At 36.9% G+C, this 22,287-nt stretch overlaps 1 protein-coding gene across 1 annotated transcript in view; it reads left to right on the top strand.

The window, feature by feature from the left end:
* The window catches only part of LOC5572454, a 322,024-nt gene that overhangs the window by 149,090 nt on the left and 150,647 nt on the right, over positions 1-22,287 (top strand). The window contains exon 2 of the mRNA XM_001660350.2: positions 10,795-11,096. The gene's annotated coding sequence lies outside the window, so the exon portion shown is untranslated. The remainder of the gene's footprint in view (positions 1-10,794; positions 11,097-22,287) is intronic.

The raw sequence follows: 22,287 nt of genomic DNA, 5'->3' as shown, positions 1-22,287 counted from the left end.
ATCAATGCAGCCGCCTTTTCTGTTCGATGACCTGCCGACACCATATCTACTAAACAGACTCAGACAAGCCGGCAGCTGTGATGCTTGATAAACTGTGTCGTTCGTTCGGGTTTCGCGAACAGCAAGTTCCTTCAGCCTGCGAACTGATAGCGCTGAACTGCGAAGCTTTCACGTTAGGAAGACAGCTGAACCTAGATTAAGTTCTCTTGCGAGGAATTCGAAATGGCGCACGGTGGTAGTCAGTCAGTGATGCTATAACTGTAGGGTAGATGCACCGGTGTTCGCCATAGTGTCAGTATGTTATACCGTCAAAACTACATGAGTCGATATCTGAAGGGACCATCGAATCATGGAACAGAAATGCTTTGGAATGCTTTTTTTCATAGTAAGGGGTGGCACACAAATTATGTCACGCTTAATTTCAACTTTTTCGACCAATGAAATTATGAATTATGCATTTTTTTTATTTATTAAATAAGCTTTTACCACTCTTGGTCATTCGCGTCTGGCTATATAAGTATACAGTAACAACAGTTTGATTATATCTAGCTTCTTAGCAAACTTTACAATTTTTCCTCTGCATCAATATAGTTTTTTTAAATATCTCTTATGTTGCCAGATATATGATGTTTTTTCCGTACTTTATCTAGAGTATTAAATTTTAATAATATGGGGAGTGCGGAGTTCATTCGTTCGTCGAGGCACGTATGGGTTGAATTTTGTTTGAGATTTCGATTTCTAGTTATTCTGGATTCTTCGATGGCTGTCTTCGTTAGAGGTGAAGTTTTCCGTGCGGAAGATGTCTGGGCTCAGTAACCGGACTACATTCTACTTATTTGATACTTGATTCTTACATGGAATATTCGTTAAATGGATAATGCTACTCGACTGGACTCGGTTCTGGGTCTATCGCTTCTAGACGCCTCAAATTTTAAGTGCTCTGTCACTTCTAGATTCATCAAATTTTTTGGGTTATGTCTAGACTAAGACAAAGCCTGTTTCTCAGCTTAGTGTTCTTAAAAACACTTCCACAGTTATTAGAGTTCTGTTTGATCTTTCGACCTTGACACTTGCTCCTACGGGGGCGAGCGACGAGGGCAGGATCAAACATGTCGCGCGTCGGTCTAGTAAGTGAAAAAGTGGCGTGATCGACTCTATGACACTACCCCGAACGCCACTACCCCGAATGCCACTACCCCGAACGCCATTACCCCGAACGCCATTACCCCGACAGCCATTACTCCGAACGCCACTACCCCGAATGGGTCACTACCCCGGACGCCATTACCCCAACTTCATAATATTTTGAGGCTTATGCTAGTTGGAGAGTGGGGAGATAATTGTACGATTCCTTACGAGTATTTAACGAGTTTGGTTCAACTATGTATTTTACAAATATCAGAAGATATAAAAGCAGCTAGTTTTTTTTAGCAAATATTGTTTTCGTACCAAGTTTTGTTTGGATTTGCCCTCTAATTTTGCTCATTCCAATGCTCTAATGAACAGCCTATTTCAAAAAGAAGGGTGAATTTATTATGAAAAGGATATATATAATATGCACAAATTTAGGATGTAGTAAAGTCTCTTGTTGAACATCGGTACCCACTTCCTTTACTCATTGTGGGTGTCGGGCTACTAGCATTAAGATCTCCCTAAAGATTATGTTTCGTAAACGATGGTGATGGAAGATCACCCTGAGATAGTCACTGCAAGTTTTGTTCCATGGAATACGCTTAAAGACCAACCTGATAGACAATCGTTCCGCTATAGCAAGGAAACGTTAATACACTTGTACATGTTAGAAAAATGGCGATCTCTGATTGCCGTTACATTTGTGTGATCATTAATTTGAATTTCGATGAGACAATCACATTTTTTTTTATTCAAAACAATGAAGAAATTATGCTGGCAGAAAAGTGGTGAGCAAATCCATAAGAGTTCTGTCTGTTTTTACACAAGAAGATAAAAGAAGGGAAATTTTTTTATTATAATTATAGCAGGATTCACTTTAGTGAATGCCTTCAGGATATATTCCTTTAAAAAAGCTGTTCTATGTGGAAACACTAGTGACTAGCTTATCAAACGAATACTTGGAAGAACAGCCTATTTAAGAAAGAAGGGCAAATTTCTGGTGAAATGTTTGCAACTATGACGTGAATGAAACGTGAATGAAAGGAAAATATTTGTTTAAAAACAAAATTGAAATATGAACACCACCAAGATGTCCAAATACCGGTGATCACGCAGCTGTTCAACAAGATCATATTGAGGGTTACGGGTTCGAATTCCTCCGGTGGCGGATCTTATACATTGAAAATTTCCTTGGCGTCCCTGGGCATAGAGGCACATGTACAAGAATAGTAAATTGACAAAGAAAGCTTTCAGTCAATAAAAGGCTTATTTAATAAAAAGCCCATTCACAAATTTCATAACGCTGAAGGGGGCAAAAAACGTTGTGGGTGGTTGTCTTCTGAATGTTACAGCCCATACCCAATATGTAGAACTTCCATACAAAAAACGGTACGAAGGGGTGGGTAGGTGTCAAAAATAGCAATTTTTGGCGTTATGAAATTCGTATATTAACCCTTGAACTACAAAAGTGCCCATTGGCTGATAAACAGGCACTGTCTCTGAAAGAATGAGAGGAATATAGTTGCCAACAAAATATTTCAAAAGAATAGCTGACATATAAAAGAAGGGAAAAAAAGATGAACATTTTACCAACGAATTTAAGTCGCCATTAATTACTAGTTTTCATAATAGATGCATTTTTGCCGCGAAATAAGATATTTCACTATATCTCATACTATTCGGGGTAATGGCTCATTCGGGGTAATGGCTTTCGGGGTAGTGACCCATTCGGGGTAGTGGCGTTCGGGGTAATGGCGTTCGGGGTAATGGGATGGAGCCGGCGTGATCAGTTAGAGTAAATGAAAAGTGCCACGATCGGTTAGTTCGGTCTGATCTTTCGACCTTGACGCTTGCTCCTACGGGGGCCAGCAACGAGGGCAGGATCAGACATGTCGCGCGTCGGTCTAGTAAGTGAAAAAGTGGCGTGATCGGTTAGTTCTTTTTGATCCTTTGACCTTGACGCTTGCTGCTGGGCAGTGCGTCAAGAGAGCCAAGTTTTTTTTTCCTTTTCGGGTCGCGCGCCTTTTTTTTTCTGAGTGGTTTTATATAGCCGAGCAAACGAGTGAGGCTGAGAGTGGATTGTGGCTGCACAGTGATGAATAAAGGATCAATTGGCGAGCTTGTTTCATGCTACTATTTCTAATCTATAAAATATGTATGACTGCACATTTAATCGTTACAATTGTGGGACGTAAATATGAATTTTCAACAAACTATGAATTGTTCGTCACTGTGAGTGTCAACACAAACTCTGATTCATGAACTATTTATGTTTCACATTTTTTTTTTCAGAACACCCCTTTTTACCTTTATTTTTGTAATTAAAAAAAAAAACTTTGAATGATTCGACACTACAAGTGTAGACTTGCGAAAAGTTCACTTTATTCAACAAACTTTGGATGGTTCGCCACTGTAAGTGTCGGCATAAGAATAAGAGTGTTCTATGATGATGATGATGATCAAGTTTTTTGTTTCTTTTCAAATAAGTAAAATATAATAACACATGCTTTCGTCCTGACAGCTGTACGAATGTTACATTTAGGTATTTGTTCAACAAACTTTGAATGGTTCGTCACCTCAAGTGTCGGCATAATTTTCCACTACATAGAAATTGTTCATATCAAATGAAAATATTATATTTACAAAAAAGCATGTATACATCTCACAAATAATTATTTATCATGGTCTAATCGCTTATCAAAGTGAATCCTGTGACCCAACGATCCTTCCCATTAACAAACGTCCCTCCCAGTAACCTTTGTGGAGATGCAGAGGCAAACACGGTCTCCAAATAGCAAAGGTTACACACTAACAATCCTTCCCCCAATCCCACCTGACTGCACGGACGTGGCCGGCGCCGTTATTGACCCTGTATAAATAGAGGCACTGAATTATGCACATTGAAGAAGATTATGGCCAATCCTAGCCAAACTTCTAGTTGATTCTTTGTGTATTTTCACTGACTTCGGTCAATCACGGAATAGCAACCATTGATATGTGTAGTCAGTCTAAGCTAAGCTAAGCTAAGTATTAAATTTTAACAATATGTGTTCTATAGTTAACAATTCGTAACATTTTGTACAAGATGCACCTTGATATGGTGTTAATAGGTAACTATGTGTTAGTTTACTGTGACCTATTCTCATTCTTTTTATAAGTTTTCGTTCATATTGATTGCATGTGTCATTCCATTTCTTTACGTTTTAACTACATTCAACTATGTTTTTGGATCAGATGAAGTCCACTCCAACTGCCAGGCTTCCCATATTTTTCCTTTAATAAATCTATTTGCATCTTGCTTGATGAGTTTATCATAAGTCAATTCTGAATATCTACCTTTATTTGCCAAAAAAAATCTGACAGCGATTCCAGAATGTCTTGTGATCCAAACATTAGAAATATTTTTCCCCTTACAAGCATTTTCACAAGCAAAAATCCATGGATTTTTGAATGATCCTTTTTCTGCTGCTTTAAGAGTGCTAGCACTATCGGAAAAGATTACCGCCTTTTGATTCCGTTCAACGCTTTGTATTGCTGTACAAACTGCAATAATCTCAGCAAAGTAAACCGAACATTCTTTTTTTATCCTACCGCATGTTTTATTATTATTGGAATAAACTCCATATCCTGTACGTCCTGTGTATAAATCTTATCGTACATTGGATATTTTTCCAAAACTGTCTCCCGCTTTTACGTTGCATTTAATGGACCAATCTACTTTCAGTGTTCGATGATCCCAGCGTGGAGGTCCTTACCTCCACGCTCGAGTGATTGTTGGCAAATCTACGTTTGTAATTGACGAGAACCAAAGTTTAGTTCTACGGATGATAGGCAAATCAGGGGAGGTTCTCTTCATTTCAAAGAGGCGTATAGCAGTTTTAGCTTCATCCAAATTAGCGAGGTATTCGAACGGCAGTTGACCCGCCTCACAGATTATAGCTTTAATATGGCTTGTAGGAAAGGCACCAGATGCTATCCGTACTGCTTAGTTGTACATAGGGCTGATAATGGGCAAAATATTCTCCTTGTTTCTTCCAGCTAAAGTGAAACCATAAAGCAGACAGGGAATTACTAAACTGTGCACTAGTTTAATTAGAGTTTCACGATTTGCTCGTTTTCTTCCTGACAATATTTTAACCTTTCGGTCGTCGCGCGAGTTTTTGTAACGCGAGTAGTCGCGCGTTGTACTTTGTACAACACCCTTGGTTTTGCGAATATCCCAGGAGTCTGGCTACTTAGAAAGATTACGTCTTCGGCAGAGTTGTTCAGTCGCTCAAGGGCTATTATTATTTTAAACAAGAAATTCGGAATTTTGCCACTAGGCGGCGCTAGTGAGCATGAAACTTTTGTATCGCAGATCTCAGGATCCTGACCACTTACAAAGATGGCGTCTTCGGCAAAGTTGCTCGGAAACTTATGGACTATCATTGTTAGGGCTAGTTGATTCAAAATTTTGCCACCAGGCGGCGCTAATGAGCATTAAACATTTGTTTCGGAAATATCTCAGGAGCCTGCTCACTTAGAAAGATGGCGTCTTCGGCAGAGTTGTTCAGTAGTTCAAATTATATCTTTGTTTCATCCTTGAAGTTCGAGATTTTGTAAAATAATGATAGTTTCTGAGCTTCTGAACAACTTTGCTGAAGGTGCCTGTCTAAAAAGTCAAGATCCTGCAGCATCCGCAAAACAAAAATTTTTTGCTCACTATCGCCGCCTGGTGGCAAAATATCCTATTTCTTGCCTCAAATAATGATAGTCCTTGAGCTACTGAACTATTTTGCCGAAGTGGTCAGGCTCCTGAGATATCTGCAAACAAAAGTTTCATGCACACTAGCGCCGCCTAGTGGCAAAATTTTGAATCAACTAGCTCGAACAATTATAGTCCTTAACTTACCAAACAACTTTGCTGAAGACACCATCCTTCTAAATGATCAGGATCCTGAAATATTTGCAAATCAAAAGTAAAACTTCGATGCCCAGTAGTGCCACCTAGCGGTCAAATTTCGAATTAAATGCGGTACCAACAGATAGCGCTGCACCTCCAGAACAACTTTACTAAAGACCCCAAGTTTCTATATTATCTGGATTTTGATATATACCGATTAAAAACTGTGGTTTACTCGAACCGTATATAGTGCGTTCATTATCAAGCGACTTTCATGTACATTTGTTGATTTTACCGCATTATAAAGGGTCATACTGTAAATAAAAACCGTCGAGTATAGTTCTTAAGAAGATTTTTGAGGAATACATTTTGGTTTGGTGTCGATAGATATCTTTGTTGCAAAATGATAGCATATAAATCACAACTGTTGTACAAAGTACAACAGCGCGACCGCTGACAATAACGTTAGCCGTGATATAAGGAGGCGCAAAGTCGGAGGAAGTTAGGTCATAAAAGAAGTGGAAGAAGCTGCATTCATAAAAGATTCACACCTGCACCAAATGTACCATGTATGAAACGCTCATAAGGCCGGGCATGAAACGTGGACGATGCTCGAGGAGGACTTGCATACACTTGGAATCTTCGAACGTCGGGTGCTTAGAACGATCTTTGGCGGTGTGCAGGATAACGGTGTGTGGCAGCGAAAAATGAACCACGAGCTCGCTCAACTCTACGGCGAACCTAGTATCCAGATGGTGACCAAAGATGGAAGGATACGAAGGGCAGGGCATGTTGCAAGAATGCCGGACAACAACCCTGCAAAGATGGTGTTCGCGTCGGATCCGGTTGGTACAAGAAGGTGTGGAGCGCAGCGACCTAGGTGGAATTTGGAATTTAGCGTGACATAATTTGTATACCATCCCTTAGCAAGAATAATTATCTTGTTAACACAGCATGTACTAGCAATGGCGCAATTTTGTTTGTTTACTTAAAGGATAGACCAAAGTGTGGCCAGTAAAGAAACAAAATTGCGCCATTGCTAGTACAAGCTGTCTTAACAAAATAATTATTTTCGCTAAGTCATGTACCTTAATCATCCCGACCTGACAGTTAAAGTTAGACAAAACATAGGACTACAAACGACAACAATATTTATCCCCTGACACAATTCACGAGTCGAAACGTCGGGCAATTAAATAAGCCGTTGTAAAAATTAAGACTGCGTAGCCGTAAAGCATAACTGTAACGCTTAAATTAAATTTAAATCCCGGGATCCCGTGATTTCTCAAATTTAAAACTAGAATTTTGGTCGAAATGGAAGTACAAATTCGATAATACAATGTTTTTCCAATGAAATATACAGATAATGTAGCTTTGCAAAAAAAAAAATGTTAATTATAACAAATTGCATTTTAAATATGACTTTCTTATTCCGATGAAGTTACTTATGAAGACAATAACCATCATCACTTTACAAATTTTCAAAACCAGTTTAATTTTTACTCAAAATTGAAGCAATGTACATTTAAATCTATCATTACATTTCACTTGCTATCTGTAATGCGGTGATAGATTTTTATGACGATTTCTTTGAGGCGAAGTAGGCCGTCATTGAAATTTGTACGCATCGCTGATGATTGTTGCTAATTCTTCTCACGATTTCGAATCAAAGAAAATCAGTTGGTTTGGCACTGAGACAGCTGAAAAAGTATCAGCATACTTTATGCATGTTAGCGCCGTACAGTGATACTTTTTCAAGTCAATATAAACTATCAAGACTGAGTTTTATCACTTTGGAATGGAAGCTGAAAAGTCATCATTGTTGCCAAAACGAATGACGGGCTACTTAGCCTTAAATTCGATCGAAAGAGCTGGTTGTTAGCAAAATTTATTGAAAGGATGTTCAGCAATCTAAGCAGTCAGTGGGTGCGTGGGAAGGTCAGCTACAGGGGAGGTGGAAGTGACAGCTGGCGAGTAGGGGAAGTGGTGTCAAAATGAACAGGAGTGGTAAAATGAACACCGTGCCTTTTACCGAGATTTGATTGGATTTTTATCACGCACGGACGATTTGGAACATAAATAGGAGGGGTTCAAGTTGACATGGAGGTCAAATGAAGTGAAAATATAGATTTTAGAAAACCATGTTCGAATATTAGAACTTTCGTTATGATATGATGTCAAATCTGATACCTTTAGATTTATGTTTGAATGGATTACAATCATTAAAGGATATATTTTCGCAATGCAATGAAATTTTTCAAAAATATTTGTTTTGCTCAGGTTTTTTGCATGATATTGATATTACCACCCACAGCTGTTCATTATACCCATATAGTGCAGATAAAACGAACATTTGCACAGTTTTTTGTTACCTAAAAAAATATGTGAAAATTTAGCTATTTCAGTCTGCACTCGTGTTGCTGCTATAGATAGTATACCTATTTTTGATGTTGTACGATAGAACTATACAAATTCCTCGTTATTCTATCAGAAACAAGATGATATCCTTAATGTGTTCATTTTACCACCCCTTCCCCTATGTTTTCATTAGCGTTGAGCATGTTTGATCAGAACATCGATGTTACTGAATCAATTCGAATTCAATATGTCGAATCGATTAAATCGCATAGGTATAATTTTATTTTCAAATAAATATTGTTTGAAACTGAAAAAAATATTTTAAACTCTTCAAGGCTAATTTAAAACTGGGGTTATAATTTATCAACTCATTGAAATTTCTTTAATAATTTCATCCTTTTGAATCAAAACAAAAATCAAAGTGTGGATTCCAAGATTCCTTCATAGATCTAGGTCATATAGAATGGATCGCAGAGTTTTAGTAGATTTCGATAGGGATAGGGAATCCTGGCATTCCATTGTGGATTCTGAGATTCCAGTGTGAATTTTCGTGTTTCAGTGTAATACTTGGTATTCCAGTGTGCTTTATAAGACTACTATATGGCGATTACAGTGTAGATACTAGATTACAATGTGGATACTAATATTCAAGTGTGGATTCTGGAATTTCATTATGGATCCTGTGAGTCCAGTGTTGGATTCAGTGTGGATGTTGGGATTCCTGGGTGTATGCTGGGATTTCAGTGTGGATGGTGTTACAGTATGGATCCTAACTGTAGCATACCTATGTACCATAGGTTAAGAAAAAATACTCTTTAAAAATTTCAACCCATTTTGTTGCTCCCCCACCTGGCGCATTCAATTTGAAGTTTGTATGGAATATTCGTTTCAAATATATTGAAAATTGACTCTATGTCACTGTTTCGTTCCCTATACTAATAAATCGCATTCGTCATAGGTGGCTATGATGCGCTTAGTGGCTACCAACCTGGGAGGGAGGCACAGATACTACACACGAAGTATGACACAAAGTTTTTTCAAACTGCAAGAAAACTCCACCTTACCGACGACAATTAAGGCAGACTCGATGAAAATCGCTGGTTTTCTTTTATTGTGTATGTTCGATCTTTTCGGACAAACATGTAAAAAGGGCCAAAGTTTTCTACGCATTTAATTTTCGTTTTCATTGGTAAAAGTAGAATGATGCGTATTTGAATACTTTTTATTCAATCAGAATAAAACGTGCTATCATGACATTACTTTTGAATAAGCAAGAATAGCTTTTCAATCGATTTTTTGTCCCATTTGATAATATCCAAAAATATGTTTTGATCAATTACGCGCTTTTATCACGTTTGTCCATTATTTAAGATCTGGGCTCACAGTGACAGTTAGTGACAGCAGAATCTCGGCTCACCTTGACGTACATAAATTTCGTATTGGTTTCTCCCTCCCAGCTACCAACCAGCTTTGTTGAAGAAAAACTAAGCAGTATTGAAAATCTACTACCAATAGTTAAAACACAAACTTTCTCTATTTTAAACATGATACAACCTTCTACACTTTTGTTGTTTATGGTGTCAAGTAGTGTTTTGACATTCTGGGTTCAATTGCACGTGATCAACAATTTTCCTGACCCAAACGGGAGATGATGTGCTGTTTTCCATATATTTGAGCTAAACATCACAATTCAATTACGCCAGCTTATGGAACAACCAAATGAGTTGAACCCTAAGGAATAATTCTGGGGGTGCCCCGTAGAATTATTCAATTATCCATTTATTTTTCTCCCATACTGAGCTGGGCCAGTCTAATGCTCAGATTTCACCATGGGTCCTTGGATTCCAGTATGGATCTTAATATTTCAGTATTGATCCTGGGATTTCAGTGTTGGTCCTGGAATCTTAGTGTGGATGTTAGGATTCCAGTGTGGATCTTGGGTTTCCTGAGGTGATTCTGGTATTTTAGTTTGGATCTCTAGATTTTAATGTAGTTCTGGCATTCCAGTAAACGTACATGAATTCCATAATGAATACTAGAAATTCAATATAAATCCTAGGAAGGCAATGTGGGTTCTGGAAATCCAGTGTTGATTCAGGGTTTCAATGTGTGGATTTTAAGATTATAGCGTAAAAATTATGGTATCCTTGAATTCCAGTGTGGGTCCTGGGATTGCAGTGCAGATCTGGATTCCATGATTCCATGATTTCTCAATTTATCGACGATGTCCGATATTGGGTGATGTCCGTTACTGAAGGATTTTCCTGTACTACAATAGACTGGTCATATACTGTGAGTTTTAGAATAAATTGGTATACCTACCCCAGATTCCATCCTATTGCGTGGATCGAAACTATTTGCGCTAAGCACTAATGTTAACACATGTTTTCTCATGTTAGCAACGTTTTTTTCTATCATTTTAGGAAGCCCTACTGACGAGGACAGCGCCGCACTCGTTCGTTGGCGGTCTGGCGATTGTAGAGTACGCGAATTCTAGGCGAACGACGCAAACGAGGTGGAAAAATTCCCTCTTCACGCTGCCAAGACTCAACCAAAGCATGAATTGCTGTACGCGAGTCGGAGTTGGCTTTCGATCGGCCTGTGCTGGTTTGATGGTCCATTTGAGGGCCTAGGCAAATGGACCGTAGCAGCCGAGCTTCCCAGAGCAGCAGCAGCAGCAGCAGTAGCAGCAGTAGCAGCAACAGTTAAAGTTACGAGCATGAATGTAAGTATCTTGATGGTTTGGAATTAGATTAGCCGGCACAGATAACGGGGTTCGGTATATGGTTGGATTCGGTTAAACTGGTGACCAATTTGGGAGATATATGGGGACAGATTTGGGTAACCATAGACCGTGAAGGGGCATTTAAGGCAAACTAATTAAAACATAATAAAACAGGCAGCGATGGATTAGATACGAGGTCTTATTCAACATGATGGGACTGAAGACGTAATTGAGCATGGCATTTCTCTTTTAGAGATTAGATGTGGGATGCGCCGCGTCAATTGATGAATCTTACTGTTAGGAAAATGCACAGCTCAATTGCACATACACATATGGTAAATGATGAATAAATATTGTGAGAGTTTTAAAGTCAGAATGGGAAAAACACTTCTGGAACTTATTCAGGATTCACTACTTTTAAACAATTTATGTTGACCAATTTTTCTGTTACTCGAATATAGCATGCAATTTTATAGCAATAGCTTATAGAAACCCACAATGAAGTTGATCAAAACATCAGTTATAGGACATCTTTTCCTATGTTGGATTTATCAGTCAAGGAAATAATTTGTTATCACTCAATTTTAATTATAATAAGAATCCATGAGGATGCTCAGACCAATCGTTAAAAAAAAACAATTAAATGCTTTGAAAGTTTATGTAAGACTCCTTATAAAATCTATGGTCGAGTGTTTCTAGTTCTTCATGATGTGTTTTTAGAGAAATTCTGGTAAATTCGTGTTATACACAGTGCAGAAATAAAGCGTTATTTTATGATTATTTCTTTTTTTCACATTTTTTTCATCAATGTTCATACAAATTTGCTATCATTGAACACTCTAAGACAATAATCCAAATTTTGGCCTACATTGTATTCCCGCACGCCAGTGAATCGTAAAACCTTATGCGGTTAAATCCAATTTCCTCAGTCGAACCATTGCTTTCCCTGCCGAAAAACTTGTCCATCTAACGTGTTCTCTTGGGTTGACCCACTTTCGGCACATAATGCGCCTAATTAAACAACATCATCAAACCGACATTATGTCACCTGAATTTAAAACAGCCGACGGCGCACAACACATGCACGTCGAGGTCAGTTTAATGACTCAGCAGCGAATGTGGTCCGAACGACACGCTGCGAGAGTGTGACACGCATTTTTGGTGTTCCCACACCACGAAGAAGCACTATGAAAACTGGGCCCTTAAATCAGAACCCACCCCAAAAAAAGCCGACCAAGTTGTTTTTTTTATGACAAACCGTTAATCTGTGCCGGCTTCCACCGGGAAGAGCACACGATGGCTTTTCTGTGACAACCGGACGTAATGTCCGAAAACAGCCTCCGACTTCGACATTTAGCGTTTATGAATAGATCCAACTGCATCTTTTTTTGACCAAAGCAGGATCAGTTTTTGCACAACTTAATCTGCCACTTAACGACACTTGTACGGGCTGATGAAGCATATGACAAGCAAGAGTGCGGAAATTACTACATCCTCCGTCTACATCCATTAGGGTGTGGCATATTTTTCAAAAGTTTTCCAGACCAAAAATTTGGGTGGTTCTTTGAATATTTCACATAAGAAACCTCAAAGTTTGAGTCAAAATAACAAGATTCAGAGGAGGCGCAAGAAGAACGTGAATGTTCGAGTTATCAAGTGAAGTTTACATTACTTTATTATTTTCATGTTCATATTCTATAAACAACATTCTTTTTAATACATAATTTTAGAAAAGTTCGTTGAACAATCAAAATCATAGATTACTAAACTAATTTGAAATTTGAAATTTACTAAACTAAAATTAATGAAATTTATCTAAAAATTAGTTTTTTTCAATTGTTTTCTTATTTGACTGATATTAATGATTTGTTAAAAATCTTCTAGCTGGCTCTTGAAAATGGTATGATTTTATTTAAAAAGTGTGAATAAAAAATGGTGAAAAATATATCGAGATTCAATCAGTGAAAAAAATTTCATCTGAAGAAATTGTAAAATAGATAATTTCTTATTCCTTGCTTAGGATTGTATAGAATTGCATCCCAAAATTATGAACCAATCTTGTCCTGAATCTTAATTCGCTCAAGATTTCATCATAATCTTTTTTATTTCAATGATCTTGCTCTTCATTTTGTGAGAATAATGTAGTGGAAGATACCACTACAAAGTACGATGAAGAGTACGGGTCTGGGATTGGTCCCAAACACCAAAAAAATCTTAGATTCGAACGTCACGTAATGTTAGCTTCAATCATGGAGAGCCTTTTGTTATGTATTATTCAATGATAAATCCTAGAAACACAGTTATTATATTCAACATTGCTAACAAAATCCTAAAGTGCGTTAAACGTCTTCTCTCAAATAATGTTCCAAGCCAAAATACTTGGTTTACATGACTTTACGCTGAATATTAAATCACAAATACAGTCGAAGCTCGTTACAACGACAACTTTTATAATGACAAAAGCTCTTTATAACGACATTTTTCGGTCCCATGAAAAATATTCCGATGTCATAACTATTCTCTATAACGACTTTTCTCTATTGCGACGGTCCCTTGCGATGTCTTTATAACGCGCTTCGACTGTAATGCACATGGAATGACCGAGCCGTCAATCCATCCATGTGCATTATTTTTGACAGATTGTTCAGCGTAGAATCATGTAAACCGAATATTCTCGTTTCCAATTTTGCCTTTAAGATGCAAGAAGGCATGCAATATTGGCGAATACTGGATGCATGATCGTGAATTGTTTCAGTTTAACTCAAGGTTGCAAGCATACCTGAGAAATGAGGCAATTTACATTATTTATCGTTGAATATTCAGTTGTTATTCATTTTGCTGTGCATGACCTTCTGGACACGAGGGGTCCAATATTGACCTCTAACGTATATCTCAACATTCAAATGAGCTATAAGGTTAGGTCGGCAAAGTTATTCAACAGATCAAGGGCAATCTGGCAACGAGAAATCTGATTAAGAATTCATCCGCTAGCTGACGACAGTGTCAAATTTTCTTCAATAGTCTGTATCTCAAAATCCTTATCAGCTAGAAGGTTGGTGTTTTCGGCAATGCTGTTCAGCAGATCAAAGGCTATCTGGGGGTGAAGATTGATATGATTAAGAGTTCATCCGATAGTTGGCGCAAGTAAAAATAAATCTTCTCATTTTCAAAGTGTCTTCGGCAAAGATAAATTGCAGAATGAGGCGAAAAATATTGGCGCCATTGAAAGCCCGGTCAGAAATTATAAGCAATGCGTTATTCAAACAGTTATGAAGCCATAGCCTGAAGATGCCCACCTTAAAATGCCGATAAGATTTGGAATGGCTGTTTCAAACCTGATTGGACACAAAACCGTAGCAAATCAACAACAGTATTATAGCTAGAAGTATCAGCTAGAAGGTTGGAGTCAGCTAGAAAGTTGTAGTCTTTGGCAAAGATATTCAGCTTTCTGGTGGTGAAGAATCTGATTGGAAATCATAATCTAGGTGGCGTTAATAAAAAGAAATATTGAATCTTCTTTATCTCAAGATCCTTGTCAGCTAGAAGGATGGCGTCTTCGACCAAGCCATTCAACAGATTAAAGGCTATCTTGTGATGGAAAATCTGGTTAGAAACACTTCCAAATTTTCTTCAACATTTTGTATCTCAAGATCCTTATCAGCTGATCAAGTGATATCTGGTCATGAGATGTCTGATTGAGAATTCAACCCCTAAGAAACGCTAGTAACATTTTTTTTTCAATCTCCAACATCTCAATATACTGGAATATTAAAGGTTGGCGTTTAACGATGGAACCTAATTCAAGTATATGCTATAATTAGAGCGAATGTTGATTTCTCCTCATCGATCTTTTTTTCTATGAATAAAGATGACAAGATGCAAGATGCAAGATTGCTTCACTGACTAGCGTTCTAAAGTGAAAAAGTGCTTCGAATCTCACATCTTATCTCACTTATTCGCAGAAGAGAGGATCGATTGAGAGAAATCGATCAAATTACTTACACCCTTATCCTAGCACACGCTTGAATTAAGGAATAATCCGAACAATGGCGTTACAGTCAGCCCTCCATAACTTTGTATTCATAATGTTTTATATAGAGTTATAGAACTATATTGAAAATTCGTTATCAAGGCTTCTTGAAGCGCAATTGCTGTGTTTTTGTGTTTTATTCTGTATATGGCACCCTTCATAACTGTTTAAGTAACGCACATGTAATACTTTGAGGTCGACCATACATTGGCGCCAATATTCACCTCCAGATAGCCCTCAACCTGCTAAATATCTTTGCCGAAGACACCAACCATCTAGCTACTAATAATTTTGAAATACAGACGATTGAAGAAAATTTGACACTATCGCCACCAAACGAATGAATTCTCAATCAGATTTTTATCGCCAGATAGCCCTTGATCTGCTAAATGACTTTGCCAAAAACATCAATCTTCTAGCTCATTTGGATGTTGAATTATCCGTTTGAGGCCAATTTTGGACCCCTCGTGTCCACTTTTTTTGTTACCACCAAAAGGGGGAAGGTTTAGGGGGGATGTCTCACCAAAGGATTGTAAGAACGACTAACCGCATTTACTTCAAAATTTATTTCAAGTTGACTGATCTACTGGTCTTTAAATTATGGCTTTTAATGGTTAATCAACGATTATCTATAAATGTTTTCCAATTCATGTCCCGAAAATAATAAAAAAAACCCTGCTTTTAATTCTCCCGACCCCTAAGTTAGCATTCATAGAATAAAACTTTCTCGGGTCGTCCATAAATAACTTAAGAGGTTACGGGGGAAGGGAGGGGGGGTTGAGATTTTATTAGCGCCATTCAAACTATTTTTAGTTTTCATACGAAAATCTTACTATAGGGCTGAAAAATTGTCTAACGTACTAAATGGACAGGCCCTTTCAAGATTTTATGGCGTATTTTGAATATCCGTAATAGATATATCAAAGTAATCAATTATGTTTGTAAAAATCGAGAAAAATATAATGCTTAATAATCAAAATGAAATATTAGCTTATAATTTGTGGAACTAATTAGACAATCAACGGGTCAGCAATAGGAAGAATCTTCAAAATCTTCGTGGGCGTGAAGAGAATAATTTGTACACTGGATACAAAAATGTATACAGAATGTATACTCAATTGACTAAAATATTAAACAGCAATACTTTGGAATATATAGAACAAATGAAAGTGAAAAACAAAATATTTTTTTTTACTTTCCATTTTCAACGATAGTCGTTGAATTTTTCTCAGTCGTTTTCAGGATCGTCCATTTATCTTTTTTTTTTTCGTTGAAAAAAATAAAGTTTCCAACTAATGTCAACAAACGATGGATCTTTTTTTCTCCCTTCCAATATTATCAGATTTTTGAAGAGATAAATAAATCAATGCTATATCAATCAATAATGTAAATTCATTAAAACCAGATTTTCTTGAAGAGTATGGGATGCCTAGAAAAGCAGATATTTAAGCTTAAACCAGTGATTTATGGTATTCAGGCTTCCTCGTTGGGAAAGACAAAAATTCGAATGCCAAAACGTTGAAAGGACAAAACGTCGAAGGGACAAAAGGTCGAAAGGAGAAAATTTAAAGAAAACGAGAATTACTTGGAAGAATGATTATCTTCCGGAAGAATAAATAATTCACTTTGTGCCAAACGTTATCCAATAGACCACAAAGGGAAAAATATTTCTGTAGAGTAAGGTGGTATAATCCAAAACATTCACAGTTGAAGCAAAATAAATACTAAACAGTGAACCTTCAACATATTGGCTATAATTTTGCTAAACAAACTTGTGTCAAAATATTCAGCCATTTTTAGTAATAACAGTTTTAAAATGGATTGTCTTAAACGAACTTTTGCTCCACCGGTGGGGAAGAGTTCGAATCTAGTGTGGGCTTTAAACTTATGTATGCAGAAAAATACACACTATGTTCACAAATTTCATCACAAATTTGCCCAAAACATGGTTAACTGTAAAACACCCAAAAATAACAGTTTTTCACAAAACTGAGAGAAAATGTAAAATTCTGGTGACCTTTTTCGGACGATCAGGCGAATTTCGCTAAATTTGAAGATAATAAGTGGATTTAAGGCAATTTGCAACGAAAGCTTGATCAAAAATTACAATATTTACGTCAAAAAACAACAAATAGTTATAGTTTTTCTAAATCTCTATAGAATTTTATGATATTTGGAGTGAAAGTCTCCTTCTTGAATAGCATTCGAAGGACCATGATATTTATACGTTTAATTTTGAATTGAAATAAAAATCTTAAAAATAAACTCTTACCACACTCGAACTTCTGCCCAACTGTACTCTATAATAATGTCAAATCATTGCTAAAAAAACAACGTTTTAGACGTTTTGTATTTTTCGACATTTTGTCCCTTTCGACGTTTTGTGATTCGACATTTTGGCATTCGACGTTTTGTCCCTAATCCTGGATATTCATGGATACAGGTGAAACCATTGGAATATGCAACAGATTATAATGTACACGTCTCAGATGTAGTTATAACCCAGGGAAATTGAAAAAAATTCGCTTACCTTCATGATAACTTCATTTTGCTTCAAATTTACAGTATATAATCCTATTTGTTTGTATTTGTTTGAGAATTAACAAAACTATATTTTTAAGACTTCTTATAATCCGATTAGGGTTACGTGATAGAGAGTTGGTGTATTGAGCAACTTGCGTAGATATCATTAATGTACAACTTTGTCAAAAATACCATATCTAAAAATGACAAAAAAGTAGAAAACTTACAACGCCTCCTGTGGTGGGATTTCAAAAAACTGTTTTGGTCGCCTGACATGCTTTTTTTTTTTAATTTTCACCCTTAAACACTTTACCGATAAAAACACCTTTGAACATGCTACTGAAAAAAAAACATGAGCATCCGTTCCACCATACGCGGGCCAACGTTGAGTATACCTTCAATAACCCGACCAGTGGATTACAAAAAAATGTACCACAATTATATCAAGATTTGTTACAAATAACAAATTTTGTTTAATTTGAATTGGTGGAGGAAATTGTTACATAATTTAAACAAAATCAGTTATAATTACAAAGGCTGTTTTAAATCTGTTTCAAATTAAAACATAATTATAACATAATTTGTTATTAACATTTTGCAAGCAATTGCTTATAACAAATATTATTATTATTCAGTTATAGAAAATAACAAAATTAGTTGTATTTTTATTTTTTCGAAACAAAATGAGTTACATTTTTTTTATATTATAACATACATTCATTTCAATTTTGTTATGTGTAGAGGAAATTGTATTCTAATGTTTGTTATTTAACGGCTAACCAACCAAAATTATAACAGATTGTTAGAAAAAATGCGCTAACTGAGTAAACAAATGTGTTACAACTCTGTTGTAATCCACTGGTCGAGAAGGTAATTAACTCTAAGATGAACGTATGCACGCAATTTATGGAGAAAAACCTATAGGTAAGTTTGTTATTAATATCAAAATCATATATTGCGGTAGTGTGCGCTAAATGACTAAGTCAAAACGGTTGTTCAACAACACATGATTAATTTACACTAGCAATGAAATTATCTACCAAAATCGTATAAAGATTTTGATTTTTTTATGAATTTGATGAACGGTCAAAATGCTCGCTAATTGTTGAACTCGCAATAAGGAAAACACGGGCTGTTCATCAATAGGCTATATTTTTAGCCGTTCAACATTAGGCGGATTGCCCTTGTTGTGGTCAAATAGTTTGCAAAAAGCTCCGGAATAAAATGGATAAAACTTCATTCGACTAATACTAGTTTCAGAAAAAAAAATATGACGTTTAACAAACTTTGATAAATTTAATTTCAAAGACAACTATGCTAAAGATTTAAAATTGGTTAACCCGTATAGGCCTGAGTGAAAGCAAAAATTCTAAAACCCTCACAGCTCAGCGAATTCTTAATGGATTCAAATGATTTTTTGTCAGTATACTGGCATACATATCTAGTTTCTAGAAGTGGACAGAGAAACGCGGAAATATTCATGTGCTCAGAGTTATTCCGGTGGATCACTGGGTCAGATCGGGTGAGAAGGGTATTGTGCGTTTGTGCCGCTGGAGGTAGGAAAATTTCAAGGCACAGATTATTTCCGGAATCGGTTATAATGTGGCTACTACATGACGGAATTTTAAGAAAATTGCATCGGTGTAAACCTTTTGAGAAACGATTGAATTGGATAACTATGAATTTTGCATTTGATTAATCCTACAAATGGCCATTTTCGGGCCCCGGGACGCCTCAAACTTTCGATAAAGTGGCCAATTTGTATCTGAACATCCGTGCCAAGCTTATGGGAACGCATTTTAGTGCACAATTATGTTTGATTTATACTTTTCGAGCATTGAAACGGTTTAATATCCAACAAATCCATAGCCGGTTCTTCCGGGCATTACGTCCGAATGGCCATATCCGGTATATTATAAACGGTGCAAAACTCTTCATTTATAATGTTGATTATCAGATCTAAATGATTTATGCAAGTTAAAATGATTGTCATTGCAAATAAATAAAGGTAACTTGGCATGTCCCAAAAAATAGCCCTTTTTTGTCCGACTTGACCCAGTGACCCACCGGAATAACTCCGGCCACAGGAATATTTCTGAGTTTCTCTGGCCACTTTTAGAAACTAGATATGTGGGCCAGTGAACTGACAAATAATCATTTGAATCCGCTAAGAATTCTCTGAGCGGTGAGGGGTTCAGTATTTTTGCTTTCACTTAGGCCTATACGGGTTAAAAAAAATAGCAAGGTTACAAACTACACTGAAAATCATACCTTAGAATCTTCAAATCCATGCCAAGTCATGAGTAATATTTTTTGCTCAAACTCTGAGGTTTCTCTTTTTATGGGATTCTTATGGGATTCCCATTCTTAAGAGTATACGAATTTCTGATCTTGAGAACTAACAAGCCGCACCCTAGTATCCATGGATAGAGATTATCGCGCTTGTCGTACCAGACTTGATGATTGGCTACCTTATGTTGGATATGTGAATGAGATCCAATTTCATACTCGGACGGGGCCGTTTTTTATCCTTATCCTCTTCCAAGTTGAGAAGTGCTTTTTATTCGTTGATGGATGGGAATCTTGCGAGCGACGCGTAGTGTGGATAGGGAGAAAAAATGATTAATAAACACTCGTCTGTCACGTAAACAAAGTGGGTTCTTCTGCGCTGAGTGATGTTTTGTATTAAGTCACCATTGTGGTGGGAAATTGGATTTAAAGAGCACTTGTATTGATTAAGTGCATAGCCGGTCATAAATTTTACCAGTAAATTGAAATGTTGAATATTGAATGAGTCACTTTTTTAATTCGAGTGAAGAAGACGTGAGAAACGAACTATTGATAACTACATACGATTGATTCACGTTCCATCCAAATAAATGCGGGGCAGAGCAATGTTTAACTTGATTGTTCAACGTTAAAGATTTTGATTTCAATTATTTAGTACATAATTTAGTACATGCATAAGAATAAATTTGAACGTAATGATAATTAGAGCTGTTTAGTGCCATAACTGTGAGTGAATGAAATCTGAATTGAGTACTATACCAGCTAATTTCACTGAACATTTCCATTACTAAAAGATCATGAACCGACCGGGATTCGAAGTCAGACACCTTCCGCAGGAATTTGCTTTGTATCCGCAGACGTTGCCATTAGGATTAGGAAGGATGTTTTATACATGCACCTTATGTTCTAATACACCTGATGTAAGGGAAAAAGAAAGAAAGGGAAAAAGGATATCAAAGATAAGAGGAGTCTCCAACATCAAGCCTAACATAAACCATCCTTTCACAGAATACCCGAAATCAATTTTCTGACTAGACTGTCTCCTTCCGGTTGAATCGCAAAATATAAAACAAAGATGAAGCGCCAACCTGAAGATAAAACTTAATATACCTGAACTTTGAGCTCAAAACTAAAAAATCTCCAGTTACCGTCTCGAACTGACACCTGATAGCAGCACCAAAAAGTCACTGCCCACCAAGTAGGTCAAATGGATTCCTTCTAAAGAATGCAACTTTATCTCGTTTGCCCAAAACAATTCCAAGCATTTCGCCTCGCTTGGCACGTGTGTCACCTGAACCGGTCGGTCTGTTGCAACAAACTATGTGCTGTATCCGATTCTAGAGAAAAAAAAAGACAGAGCAAACACAACCAGTGCCGGTGAACCGTTTTATTGTCTCTCAAATTAATTTATGAGTGTACCCTTAACGCACTTTAAATGGTCCCATTTATCTAACGCTCAGGTGCCACAACTCAATTGCCATGTATCTCACTCAGCTTTTTTTTTTTCTATCCGAGCTTGTGTCGGAGTGGTTATTAATATTTATGCGCACATAAACATAAACAATTTTGTTATAATATGTTTTGTCTTCCTCTAGTGCTAGAAGCCCATATGCAGGGCCGCCTTCATCTAACAGTTATGCAGACCGCCACCGCCACAAAAGTGGTGAGGAGGTGGGTGTTAAAAAATGCAGCGCTACAGTTGCGAACGATTTGTCGAGCCTCGTTGGCTTATGGGGCAACCTTGTGTAAATAAATATGGGCATTTTGTTACACTTCTAGACCACTTCACTGACTGATGTGGAGCCCGGCGCAGAGTTGGGGATGTATGCCACGGATCTCTGCCGCGGCTATCTCTTGCGATCGCTTTGTTCGGTGAAGCATTTCACGATGCAATCAGGTTAGGAAAATATTGACCGATATTGAGATGGATTTAGCGTTGATTAAACGAAGGGAAACGCTCTTGAGGAATAGCTATCTTATTTTTTTCCATTTCTTATCTATTTATGGTTTCTGAATTTCAACATTTTTTTTGCTATGAAAAAATGGTCCCGGCAAACTTTGTTTTGTCATCGGGTAGGCTTGAAAATTGCAGGCAATCTCCAATTCGAAACGATGGGTTAGTTGTCAATCTTCGGAATGTAAGAAAACTTGACGAAAACAACAGTGAAAGTATCATGCTAGTTCAATAGCCCGTTCTTAAATTATTTCGTGACATACAAACACCATTCTATTTTATTCATCTTGAAGATAGGAAATAGATAGATGCGTGTTTTTTTCCTTTAAACATATTTTAATTATAATTGTTATGTACAAGAGAAATTAAGTGAAAATAGGTGAAAGTGAAGTGAG

This window comes from Aedes aegypti, chromosome 2 (assembly GCF_002204515.2).
Source record: "Aedes aegypti strain LVP_AGWG chromosome 2, AaegL5.0 Primary Assembly, whole genome shotgun sequence".
NCBI lineage: Eukaryota > Metazoa > Arthropoda > Insecta > Diptera > Culicidae > Aedes > Aedes aegypti.
This window is presented reverse-complemented; position numbering and strand designations above follow the sequence as displayed.